Genomic DNA, 14,306 nt, shown 5'->3' with positions numbered 1-14,306 from the left:
GGCAATTGCAACAATTATTCTGCTCCTAAAATGGGGGGACAAAAAAAATCGCTATACTTTGTTGGAAAACTGTGGTCTAACAACAGGAAGTCACCTCTTCATATTCTTGAGACTGCTAGGTACAAATAGGCTTCTGGTTGTAGAATGACATGAGGGAGAGTGAATATAGCTCCCAGCCCTTTCCTACATTCTGACACATCTTGGTTGAATGTAACAACAAATCTCCAAAATAGCTGCCCTAAATTATTAAATCTTTGGCTCAAATCATTTCACACTGTCCAGGTTTGGACACAAAAACTAAATGTAATGTAAGACACAAAGCTGATCATATCAAGAATTAGACAATCATACAGTTCAGTAGATGGTGCAATTCTTTAAAAGGTCATCAGCTGTTTATAAGTGTATTTCTTTTCTGACCAAATCTATAAAGGAAAGGGAATAGAAACTCATACAATATATTAAACAATATGAACTTCTTCTGAAACTTTCCAGTGTAATACTTTTGAATTTCATTTTCTACAAGTAATAGCTCTCACAAACTACTGAAGTAGCAAATATCTACTTACCTGTGATTGTTTAAAATACAATGACAATACTTCATATTTACACCAATGTGAGATCAGAATCAGACCCTTAAAGTTTTTTAAGTCAATAGACATAGACCAATGCAAGATCAGAATTGGGACGTATATTTCTGGGGCACATGCTGTTAAAGATAGAATTGAAAATTTACTCTTGGACACCTATAGCATTATTGCATAGAGGTTTCTTCATATCAAAATGCAGTGACTAAAGTGTTTTGATAAATTCACTTCTATATCTTATACCCTTTCCAAGGCAACAAATGAAGTGACTGCAGTTAAAAAGCAATCTGAAGGCCTTAAAAGAGAATATGATCACCTTATGAAAGAACATGAACGGCTGCAGGTAGGTGGTTGTGGTTCACTGCATGAGCAGAATGTTCTGAAATTGTACTGACAAAATTACACGTTGGATGTTTATTTTCCAAGAGCTAGAGAATTTATCAAATCCTTCAGTATATGTTACAATGGAAATTACTCCCTGAAGGATTTTTCAGCTTGGAAAAGAGGAGACTAAGGTGGGATCGGACAGAGGTATATAAAATCATGAGTGGTGTGGAGAAAGTGAATAAGGAAAGGTTATTTACTTGTTCCCATAATATAAGAACTAGGGGCCACCAAATGAAATTAATGGGCAGCAGATTTAAAACAAATAAAAGGAAGTTCTTCTTCACACAGTGCACAGTCAACCTGTGAAACTCCTTGCCAGAGGAGGTTGTTAAAGCTAGGACTATAACAGATTAAGGGTAAGGAATGGTGTTCCTGGTCTCCGTTTGTCAGAGGGTGGAGATGGATGGCAGGAGAGAGATCACTTTATCATTACCTGTTAGGTTCACTCCCTCTGGGGCACCTGGCATTGGCCACTGTCAGCAGACAGGATACTGGGCTGGATGGACCTTTCTTATGTTCTTATTATGGTAATAAAAATACCTAGTAGAATTCAGCCTTCTTGCAGGAATCTTGCGGCAAAGCTGGGTAGTATTTTTCTGAACTAAGAAAAGGAAAGATGGCATCATCAGATTTCTAGGCTGATGTGCTATAGCTTTGGGGTTGAGTTCAGGATTCATGTGAAGTCCTTCACTCAAGGACTGAGGCTGAGAGCTTCAAGAAGGTAATGGAAATTACAATGAAAGGGAGAGTTTGAGGTTGGTTTTTGTTTTATGGTTTTAAACATTCCTCTGATGTTTGCAGTCCAAATGCTGCAGCATTGTTAATGCTCAAGAACCAGGAAGCAAGAGACTACAAACACATCAATCTAAACACACTGTTCAAACTGAGTGACGTGCAATATGTTAACAGGAAATCTAACTGGCAAAAGCTGAATAACACTTTTAAAAATCATTTCATGGATTTTTATTGGGCTTAGGGGTTCAGAGCCATTGAAACACTATAAAAACGTAGTTGGGGCTGGTAGCACTGCCTGTTAAGATTGCCAGACCCTTCCCATGTAATACCCTGTTTTCAGTTGATTAAAAGTTGTCAAACTTTAATTGTATGGGATGAAATTTTCTATTCCAGGTGTCTGCCTCAGGATATATTTTTTTTGAAAGTTTTTCAGCCAAAATGGTTCAGCTGTTTCCAAGAACAAAGTTGTGGAAAATACATTGTTTTACAGTATTAACAAAATTCTGGTGAGCTTTTCTTTGAGAGGCTCTAGTGCCCCTGTGCTTTGGAGCAGTAACTGGAAATTTGTCAGCTGATGGCTTTTGTGTCAGGAATGTACCTGTGCTGTTGAGAAAAATTGGTGCAAATTTGACTAAATTGCAAACCTTTAAAAAATATTCACATGTGACAGCTAAAACATCTTAAGATTCTGTCTTCCCTGAGCATGCTGCAGCCCCTCAGAGCACCGGTAGTGACGAGACTATGCATATGCAACCCCCCAAGAGTGACTGAACATATTCCAGCCCAGAGCTTTAGGGTGGAAGCTGGATTTTCTCTGTAATTGCAGCTCCCTGCTGCCTCAGGCTGGGCACTAGAACTGAATATGGGTAGCTAGCTTCTCCTGTGCCATCACACAGACCCAGAAACACAGTTTTACTGCTGCACAGGGAACATGAAGAGGAAGCCACCTGAGTTAAATACAGAGAGGACAAGAGCAGCAAAAAGGAGTGGGGGAGGGAGGGAAAAGAGTAGGAGTAGTGCAAGGTGTCTGACAGAACTGAGGGTGGGGAGAGAGAAAATGACTGGGAGCTGGGGAGACTGGTTGGGCAATAAGACATGGGGCGGCTCTAGGTATTTTGCTGCCCCAAGCACGGCAGGCAGGATGCCTTTGGCGGCTTGCCTGCAGGAGGTCTGCCGAAGCCGCGGGACCAGCGGACCCTCCGCAGGCATGCCGCCGAAGGCAACCTGCCTGCCGCCCTCGTGGCAACAGGCAGAGTGCCCCCCGTGGCTTGCCGCCCCAGGCACGCACTTGGCGTGCTGATGCCTGGAGCCGCCCCTGAATAAGACTGTGAGTGAGGAGAGGAGACTGGGGGCTTGTCTCCACTTACCAGGGGATCGATGCACAGCGAAGACCCGCTAAATTGCCCACCGATCGCTCTCCCATCGACTCCAGTACTCCACTGGAACAAGAAGCATAAAGCAAGTTGATGGGAAAGTTTCTCCCATCAACCCCGCACGGTGTAGACACTGCAATAAGTCGACCTACGGTTCACATAGCTGGAGTTGCATAACTTGGGTCAATTTAGCCCTGTAAAGTGTAGACCTGCCCTAGGATTTGGATGGGGAGATAACGGGGGGAGACTGAACAAGGAGACTGGGATGAGAAGCCTGAGAAGTGGAGAGTTGGACTGGGACAAGGAGCCCAGCCCAGGGGTGGGGAAGAGACAGGATTGTGACACGTTGAAGAGGATGAGGCTGAAGGAGTCAAGTTTGGGGAAGGGGGCAGGAGAGAGCAGGCAGAAAGGTCTTAATGCTCCTTACAGTATAGTCTCTTCCAAAACCAAGAATGGAAACCAAGATTCCTGAGTCTCACCATTCCTCTGCCATCAGCAATATCTGTGAACCCCCCTGGCTAACTGTGTGTCTCATTCCCCCACACCCATGCCAATCCACATTGAGGATGACATCCTATTACTTCTATGAGTTACTCTATTAGCTCAAGTGACAGAGATGTGTGTGATGGATCTAAAGGTTCATCAGCAGGGTTGGAACCATGTGGGTGTCAATATGATGCCACATGATGGAATTTAGGTTTGGTTGTCTTTTTTAAAAAAGAAATTGCACGCACAAACACAACTGTTAAAAGAACATATTGAATGAGAATAAAAGCAAAATACTGAATAGCTGCACATTGACTGTCCATCCTGAACACTGGCTGAGGCGCAGGGGCTCTTTGGAACAAATAGTATATGTGATCATGTAAGTAAACACCTTGTCATAATGTGCGTGCACACAAGGGAGCCAAATTAAGGTTGCACAGGAATTCTGAATTCCTAACTTCTTGAGTGCTTAACTTTGCAACCTTATTGTTACTTTAACATAGTTTTGTGTACAAGATTGCTTTTCCCCTCTCCCCTCACCTTCAACCAAGCATTGAGCATATTTGCCTCTTTTCTTCCTCCCAGCTCAGGACGAGTAATACCTTATTATTTCTACATTAACACATACTCAATGAGAGAAAGATATGGTCATATACAATTTCATAGACATTGCTAACACACGTGAACCCCTGCCAACACTCAGCCTTGACCTAAAAAAATCAAACTCTTAAGTTCTGAGAAGCTGAGAGAATTCTGCCACTATCCTAAAGTGCAGCTTCAGTTAAAAGTTAGAGAAGTAACTCTGTAAAATGTCACCACCCACATTAGCACCCTATTGGTCCATCATGTATGTTTACTTGGGAAAACGTCATTTTGTTTCTGTTAATTGTATTGGTTCTACAGTGACTGTGTGTCTTAAGCAATTTGTATATGCCACTGGAACTAGGCTCCGGCAGTGCTATGGGGGAGAGCACAATTCTATTGACTCCTACATCAACAAAATTGCCTGCCATATTCTAAGTGTAGAATCTTCATTTTGGGTGGTGATGTAGCCTCCAGAAAGAATACAGATGGCTTTCAGGAGGAGATTGCGGACTGTTGTGGGGTTTTGTTTTGCCTTTGTTAAATGTTGTTATAAACCTTAGATTTGCAAAATGAACAAACTTTATTTCTCAAAATGAAGAGAATATGGAACTCTATGTGTAGTTTGGGTGTTTTTTGTCACTTTTGACAATTGGTGCACTTAAGCTAAAACCCCTATGAGCTTGTCTTCACTACCAGGGTAAGTCGACCTAAGTTACGCTACTCCATGCATAGGCGGCGAGTTCTATGGGCCCGTGGGGCCCAGGATCCACCAATAATCCTGAAGCTGGGCCCAGCTCCACCAATGTTTGGGCCCCAGGCCCTGTGCTTTGGGGGTCCCCGCGTCGCAATGCCGGGCACTCTCACCGCAGCGGCAGCTCCCGGGAGAGGCCCCAGCCCCGACTTGGCTCACAGCCCATTGGCCGGGAACCCCAGCCAATGGGAGCTGCCGGGGGCGGTGCCGGAGCTGCCTGGCCGCGCCTCCACAGCAGGGAGGGGGAGCGAGCCACAGGCAGCGGCTGAGCCCTGGGCAGAGCAAGCAGCAGGGTCTGTGCCTGTCAGACAGACTCAGCCGGTGAGCTGTGGGGGCAGCCAGATACAGCCACACAGCCGGGGAGGGGGGGTTGGTGGGGACAAACAGACACAGCTGGGGGTTGTGGGACAGACAGACACAGCCGGGGGGGGGACAGGACACACACAGCTGGGGGTGGTGGGGGCAGCCAGACACATGGACACAGCCGGGGGTTGTGGGACAGACACACACAAGGACACAGCCAGGGGGTGGTGGGGACAGACAGACAGACACAGCCGGGGGTTGTGGGACAGACAGACACAAGGACACAGCCGGGGGGGAGTTGTGGGAGAGACAGACACAGCCGGGGGTGGTGGGGGCAGCCAGACACACGGACACAGCCTGGGGGTTGTGGGACAGACAGACACAAGGACACAGCCGGGGGGGTTGTGGGACAGACAGACACAGCCGGGGGTGGTGGGGACAGACAGACACAAGGACACAGCCAGGGGGTTGTGGGACAGACACACACCAGGACACAGCTGGGGGGTTGTGGGGACAGACAGATGGAGCCGTGGGCAGGGAAAGGAGCAGCAATGGGCACCCCGGGGCTGGTATAAAATACACAGGACGGGAGGGGGCTTCCTGAGGGGACTATAGCAACACCCCCCGCAGAGCAGACCCAGGTTGCAGCTGGGTCCGCCCATCACAGCCCCCTGCCCCACAGAGACCCACACAACCCTCTGCCCCCTCGAGAGACTCCCAATGACCCCTGTGTCCCTGTCACTCCTCTCCAGAGAGCCCTCCCCTTTGTGCCAGCCCACTCCCCTCCCCCACTGCCTCCCCTCCTCCAAAGCTCCCTACAATCTCCCCCTTTGCCTTCCGCCCCCCAGCCCAGCCCATTCCATTGGCCGGGAGGCTCCCAGTCTATTGGCTATCAGGGCCCATGGGAGCTGCACCTGAGGCAGGGTGTCTGCTTGCAGATGCAGACCTGCCTGGCTGTGCCTCAGGTGAGCAAGCCCTAGTCATCATCATCACAGGTCCAGTAATTCTCTGGATATTTAATTTCACTGAGGCAAAATGTGTGCAATTTTATGGGTTGAATGATTGAATGACATAATACCCACCTGCCCGCATTGTCCATCACTAAGTCCAGTAATTTTGTCAAGTATTTGTTGCACAACATGGTGGTGCCTACCCCTACCTTGTGCTTCGGGGCGATGGGGTCCATGGCAGCCTGTTATAGCCTGTTATAGAACTACCTGATTAGTAATTGGATATGTTGGCTGGCATCTTTTTTTACGTGTTCGCTCCCCCTGATGTTAGAACCTGGCTACACCACTGGGGAGGGGAGCTTCCTAGACCTGTGCAGCTGGGGCTTGGGTGAATTTTGTGATACTCTGCCCCTCCCCAGCTACCACCCTGCAGTCCCCACTCCTGCACCATGCTGGGCAAGGGGCAGCCCCATCCCCAGTGAGGGTATGGTGAGGGGTGGCAGCAGGGGAGGCCACACGTGATGATAACCTCCCCCCTCGGTACCCACCATAGGGGAGGTGAGTGGGCTTTCTGGACCTGAGAGGGACCCTAGGAGCATGTGCAGTGAACTGCGGGGGAGAGGAGGGGTCCCTCCCCTGGAGCTTGCTGCTGCCAGAGAGGGTGGAGGGGAGTCCTCTTTAGCCCTAGCCCTGGGGCAGCCTGTCTGCACCCCAAGTTCCTTATCCCCAGCCCTGCCCCAGAGTCCTTACCTGACACGAAAAACATGCAACTTAAATTTGGTGGTCAGTTTAGAGTATCATAGAATATCAGGGTTGGAAGGGGCCTCAGGAGGTCATCTAGTCCAACCGCATGCTCAAAGCAGGACCAATTCCCAACTAAATCATCCCAGCCAGGGCTTTGTCAAGCCGGGCCTTAAAAACCTCTAAGGAAGGAGATTCCACCACCTCCCTAGGTAACCCATTCCAGTGTTTCACCACCCTCCTAGTGAAAAAGTTTTTCTTAATATCCAACCTAAACCTCCCCCACTGCAACTTGAGACCATTACTCCTTGTTCTGTCCTCTGCTACCACTGAGAACAGTCTAGATCCATCCTCTTTGTAACCCTCTATCAGGTAGTTGAAAGCAGCTATCAAATCCTCCCTCATTCTTCTCTTCTGCAGACTAAACCATCCCAGTTCCCTCAGCCTCTCCTCAGAAGTCATGTGCTCCAGCCCCCTAATCCTTTTTTTTGCCCTCCACTGGATTTTCCAATTTTTCCACATCCTTCTTGCAATGTGGGGCCCAAAACTGCACGAAGTACTCTAGATGAGGCCTCACCAATGTTGAATAGACGAGAATGATCATGTCCCTCGATCTTCTGGCAATGCCCCTACTTATACAGCCCAAAATGCTGTTAGCATTCTTGACAAAGGCCAGAGGAGGGAGTGTTAGTGCCTGTGCGGACTTCTGGGAAGTGCATGGGGTGGAAGGGGATGCTGGGATGCTCTGGAACCACTCCTTCAAAGCCAGTCAGGACTCTGGGGGAGCCTCCTCTCTGAGCAGACTGTCTCCAGGGCAAGAAGCTTACACCTTCCTGGGTCTGACCTCAGAGCATTCAGCATGCCCTTCCACACCATGCACTTTCCGCAGTGAGTCCGCCCAGGCGGGGTCCTGGGGCAGCCAGAGGTCCGTGCACCCCAACTCCGCAGTCAGATGTGACTCTCAGCCAGACTGTAAAACAGAAGGTTTATTAGATGACGGGAACACAGTTTATACAGAGCTTGTTGGTACAGAAAACAGAACCCCTCTGTCAGGTCCATCTTGCGGGGTGGGAGCCCAGAACCAAGTTCTGAGTCTCTCCCCATTTCCCCAGCCAGCTCCAAACTGACACTCCCTCCTCTGGCCTCTGTGTCTCTTCCGGACAAGGAGGCCACCTGATTTCTTTGTCCCCAACACCTTCAGGTAGTATCTTGCAGGGGAAACTGAGCACCCACACAGTATTCAGAGAAAATATTAAGAACATTCCCACTTCATCACAACAGGTACAACAAAATATAATACTGTATATTGAAGTAGGCAAGTGCTGCTTCTGACTTTCCACTTTTAATTGACCCTTGTAATCTTGTGGCACTGACGCATTGTAGCTTCATTTTATATCAGCTTACAGGGCGGGAGCGGGGGGGCACCACCATTTTGGGCCCCACCAAAAATTATACAAACCTGCCGCCTCTGACTCCATGTACACGAATAATGTAGCTGGGGTTGATGTAGCTTAGGTTGACTTACCCCAGTGTCTTCACTATGTTGCATTGATGGGAGATGCTCTCCAGACGACTTACCTTACTCTTCTCAGAGGGGTCGACTGGAGAGCACTCAGCCATTGATTTAGCTGGGCTTCACTCAGGGGCGGCTCTAGGAATTTGGCCGCCCCAAGCATCCCGGTCCCGCGACTCCGGGGGACCTCTTGCAGACGTGCCTGCGGGAGGTCCGCTGGTCCTGCGGCTCCGGTGGAGCATCCGCAGTCATGCCTGCTGGAGGTCCACTGGAGCCGCGGGAGCAGCGGACCCTCCACAGTCATGCCTGTGGGAGGTCCACTGGTCCCGTGGCTCCGGTCGACCTCCCGCAGGCATGACTGCGGAAGGTCCGCCGGAGCCGCCTGCCGCCCTGCCGGCAAAATGCCGCCCCAAGCGCGTGCTTGGCGCGCTGGGGTCTGGCGCCGGCCCTGGCTTCACTAGACCTGCTAAATTGACACCCGCTGCATCGATTGCAGCAGCATCAATATCCCCAATAGTGAAGACAAGCCCTTTCTTATATATAGGAAATCAACATGAGTGTTGAGGAAGACAGACTTTTCCCCTCAACCCAGAAGCCAGACCCCAACCACCTACATAGCTGCATCCATACTGCTATAGCAGGGATGGCCAAACTGCAGCTCATGAGACGCATGTGGCTCTTTTACAGTTAAAGTGCAGCTCGCAGAGCCCCCCCCCATCCTTCGCCTACCAGACTGGGGGTAGAGGGAGCTCGGGACTTCTGCCCTGCAGCAGGGTATTGGGGCTTGGGGCTGCTTCTGCACAGCAGAGAGGGGTTCTCGGGGTTTCAGCCTCATGGGGTGCGCCTGCCAGGGCTCAGGGCTTTGGCAGGAGCAGGGTTGAATCCCTAAGCCCCATCAGGCACACCCCGGCTCTCAAACTTCTGAAGGTTTGTCATATCTGGCTCGGAGGGTCAGTAAGTTTGGCCACCCCTGAGCTATAGTAATAGCTGCAGCCTACTGGCCCTTTGAGGACGTGTGGTTGTAGCTAGTAGGTCTGCACAATGTACTGGCTATATCTCCCAGCCAGCTCGCCCACCCGCAACCCCTCCCGAAGTCCCTGTGCAGAGAACTCCATGGATCTTAGCTCTGGGATGTGAAGTCCAATTGTGCCATTTTTCATCTTCTTGGTTCTCCTCATGCAGTGGAACCATAGTGTTTCTGGTGCATTCTGAACTTGTGTGGTCACAGAGAGAGCCCAGTATCTCTTGCCTTTTCAGGATTTAACATTAGGATATTCATCCTGAGACATCGGTTTCTAATCTTGCCAAATGCAAAGTTTGTTCATTTGCTTCTTTCTGACTTGTCTGCCTCTTTGTTTGCAGGACCTCCTAGATGAAGAGGAGGACAAGACAGACCAGTAGAAGCAATTCAGGAAAGGTTACTTTGATATAACTGCATCAGTGTGAAGTCTCTTGTTCTTCTCTTTAGCCTCCTGAAGTAGATGGAAGCATATAAATGGAAATTTTCCATCTGCACTAACAACTCAGATGATCTCTATCCTTTTCCTCTCAAAAATGGTAAAAGATCATGCACAATAACACCAATTGCTTGTAACATTTGAGTGGTTTTGTAAATCACACCAAACCATGAAAACATGGTGACTTTAACCCCTTTTTGCCAGTGACTATCAGGTATCCTATGAAATTTGATTACTTATGGGTTAAATAAGACTAAATATTTTTCATTTTCCATTCTACTTGTGTAGAAGGATTTGATTGACAATAAGTAAAAATATAAAAGGTAGATTTCTAAATCCACCTTACACTAGTTTGTTTTTTCTCATTGTGCCACACAGATGGGTGTGTTTCACAATTATCTATTTTGCATGCTTTTGGGTTATTCTTTTGGAGTCCTTCAGAATTTTTTGTCATAAAAAATAGTATTGGTCAGGGTTTTATTATTCCCTGATTCACTTGTACAAGGATTTAAATCTATTGTTTACTTTGTGTGTGTGCCACTGAGCTTTCTTGCTTTGCAAAGTGTAAAATTCTTTGAAGAATTTATGTATAATTTACTTAAACTGATGAAAAGCAATTCATGTTTTAAGGAGTAATTATACAATACCTCAAAATAAATATACATTGTTTTTGCATTATCTGTTTTTTGCATCTGACAGCTAAATTCTGAGTAATTTTTGCATTAGTGATTCAAATTTTGTACTTAGAAGTTGGATATGATTGTTATATTAAAGGGATTGTTTAATCTTATGAGTTTGTGTGTTTGTGGAAAATGTCCAATTTATCTGATAAACTGTCTCCCTTAAAATCAGTTTATAATTATCCATATGAAGAACAAAACATTTTCATAACATTACTATTTCACTTGCCTTGTCCAATAAATATGTATGTTTGATGCTGATAAGTGTTTTTAAATTAATACAGACCAGAGAGTTAAAAAATTAATGTTAATGCAAAAGTTCAGAACAGACCATCTGAACACAACATGCCATATAAGGAAGTATGTGCTCAGCAAAGTTATTCAGCCTAGCAGGGAGGTTAGTGGCATATGCTGGGGAGGAGGAATTTTTTTCTATATAGAAATTTAAAACACTTTTTGAAATTCAGGCAAAAAATGAAGAGCTGGTAATACATCTTTGTTTGGTATATCTTTGTTTGTTGAGTGTTTTCTGATAAAGCTTTAGAAAGTAAGGCCCCAATCTTGCAAGCTGATCTGGAAGGAATTGGGGCTCTGTGCAGCCACAAAGGTCAATCCATGCAGCTCAACTTTTAGGATTAGAGCCTAAAACTTTTATGGCTCCAACTAAATGCGTTTATGTTATCAGCTTGTCTATACAGTAAATATTAAGGACACAACCTTAATATTAACATACAGAACCTACATTTGAAAGAACCTTAAAAGTATAAAATCAAGTACCCAACAGTTTGAAAATGCCAGAATTTACCATTGCCAGTGTACAGTACCTGTTTTTCCCTACTCTCATTTTCAGAAACAACTGAACAAAAACAGCTGAAATTAAAAACCAACCTAAGGCAGAGACCCAGATTTAAAATCTTTAAAAATTTTGGCAAAAATATAAGGAACTGAAAACAGGTGCTTATGAAAGTGTTGGGGAATTTTAACTACTTATGTCTCTATCTGCTCCACCTGAAATAGTACCTAGCATTGTGAAGGATCCCAAAGTGCTTACATGTGATAGAAAGGAATAAATCACTCTTGCTGTGAAATGAACTGTAGTTTAGATTAGCAGTACAGAGCAACTCTGCAATACCATTTATGTTAGAATTCTTAGAATATCACGTTTAATTAAGGTGAAGAGGAGAGTGGGATCATTGTATATCCTGTTTTATATACAGAAACATACTGGGTGTAAATCATTCTCTTTAAAAGTTTTATAGTTACATAAACTTGCCCCTCAGCCTAACAATTAAACACTGGCTGACACTGGAGTAGTTGTAGAAGCCAGTCTTGAAAAGATCTGGAGGAGGACAGGACAGTAGCCATGCTTATCAGTATAGGGAACGTGTTTTTGTAAATGCAGATTTTAAGCAACCTCTAATTTTCAGACTCTCTATTTTGCCTGCACCTCTTATTTCTGTCTTAGAGATATTGCATTAATGGTACTTTATCAAAGTGCATGACAGTCAGATCTGTTAGATTCCAGCCTTCATGGTAAGTCATTTTGACAACTGGGTTCAAAAAGGAATTAGGTCAATTCATGGAGAATAGGGCCATCAATGGCTTTTGGCCAAAATGCTCAGGGGTGTACCCCATGATCCAGGTATCCTTGAACCTCCAGCTGCCAGAGGCTGGGACTGGAGAGGGGATGGATCACTTGAAATTACCCAGTTCTGTTCATTCCTGTTGAAGCGTCTGGCATTGGCTGCTGTTAGAGACCCCATCCATACTGGGTAGCTGGACCATTGGTCTGACCCAGTCTAGCTGTTCTTCATTCATTAAGCATTGCTCACAAATATTTGGTTTCATATTACATCTGATGCTTATTAACCTTTGAACTCAAGAGTTCCACACTTTCCATATTATTTGTCTACATAAAGTTAAAATAATTTTCCATGCTTTCAAAATATGGCCACACTTATTTGGAAAGAGGGTTAAAAGCACATTACAAATATTACAGCAGGTTTAGTGAACACTGGCATTTCTAAATCTTATTTTTAAAAACATTTTACAATATAGTGCATGCAACTGCTTCACATTGGGGTTTTTTGCACTTTGGAAAAAAGTACTCTGTTGTCCGGTTATCTCACAATACCTATAGCCCGCAGGACTGTGGCCATCAATAGAAATAGTAGTAGTGATATTATTCAAAAAAGTCCCAGTTTAGCAATGTAGACAAAGAATGGAAGAACCCAAATTGACAAATATTTGGCTCTTACAAGGTCTTGATCATGTGAGAGAAGCTCAGATGCTCCTCACAGATATCTCTGTTTGGTACTTTATAGTTAAACTAGTCCATGCCAATATGGATTGAGTCAAAATTGCTTCCAGATTTAGTGATCAGTTTAACCCTGTGCATGTTAACAGAAATCACTTTGGGAAAATTTGAGTCCAAAGTGGGCAAGATAGACTCCGCTCTAATAATACTTAGCACTCTGTGTTACACCATCAAAGCATTTTGAACATAGGCCCAAACATTTACTGATGGCTGCATGGGTGGGTGATGGGAAAAGAAAAAACCTTCCCCTGCTTTTGTGTCCCTCATGCTGGAGCCCTGCACAATGGCAGGTGATAGGGACTTACTACCCCCTCCAAGCACCCACGGGTGCCCATCACCCCAAAAAGGAGAGAAAAGACGCAGGGTCATGTTGCTCCCTCCTGCGGGCACTGGCTAGCAGAACTGAATGGACACAAAGGGGGGGAACATTGCGCTCCCCAAAGGCTGGTGTCCCCGTATGCCTGGGAGTTCCAGGAATATACACCCCCAAGCCCATCAGCTTGCTCCTCTCCACTCCCCTAATGCTCCTGGTGTGTTAGTAGCACCAAGCGCTTATACACTTACTAGATTCTCAAAGTCAAACGTTAGGCTTGGCAGGAACTCCACAGCTGGAGAAACCAGGTAATAAGTTGAGTGACAGGGAGAGCTAACTCCAGAAATTCCCTGGCATGCAGGGGTCCCGGCCTTTAGGGGAGCTCCATGAGTTTCCCCGCCTTCGGCTCCGCTAAACAGTGCAGGAGGGAAACATGACCCTGAGTCTTTCCCATCCTGTTAGGGGTGACGTGCACCCGTGGGTGCTAGGAGGGGCCGGTAAGTCCCTATCGCCTGCCATTGTGCATGGCTCCTGCATGAGGATCACTAAAACTGGGGAGTCTTTTTTCTTTTTCTTTTCTTTTCCTACCACGGACCCAAGCAGCAGCCAGGAAATGTGTGGCCCTATGTTCAAAATACTGTGAAGGTGTATCACAAAGTGCAAAGTATTCTTAGAGCGGAGTGGGGGGGGCTATCTTGCTCTAACAATCCCTTCCTAAACTTCCCTGGGGTAGTGCCACTCTGTGCCACTCCCAGTGCCGAGCTGCATCTAATAGACAGGACTAAGCTCTGAATGATTAGAAATGCGTATGAAAGGAATCCCTTTCCAGTGCACACCTATCACTTTTACCACTTGTATCCCTTTTGTTTCATACCCCTAACTTAGTCACTAGGCGTTAACAAACCGAACAAGAACCTAACAATCTTCTAACTACTTCCACAAAGGAATAGTAATGGAAAGTTAAAGAAAAGAAATAGAAAAGAGGGTTTGAAAGAGAAGTGATGTAGGTTTCAAGTGACAAACGAAAGCCCCCTCCCAGTCGCCAGCGTTCGGTGCCACACTTGATAAAAGGTGCTCTGTGAAGCAGAGTAAGGAATGAAGGTTCTCTCTTGTGCCAGGTTTCATCATTCA

At 46.2% G+C, this 14,306-nt stretch overlaps 1 pseudogene; it reads left to right on the top strand.

The window, feature by feature from the left end:
* The window catches only part of LOC120378723, a 50,215-nt pseudogene extending 39,884 nt beyond the window's left edge, over positions 1-10,331 (top strand).
* The last annotated feature ends 3,975 nt before the right edge of the window (positions 10,332-14,306 follow it).

The sequence above is a fragment of the Mauremys reevesii genome, linkage group 1 (assembly GCF_016161935.1).
Source record: "Mauremys reevesii isolate NIE-2019 linkage group 1, ASM1616193v1, whole genome shotgun sequence".
Lineage (NCBI taxonomy): Eukaryota > Metazoa > Chordata > Testudines > Geoemydidae > Mauremys > Mauremys reevesii.
This window is presented reverse-complemented; position numbering and strand designations above follow the sequence as displayed.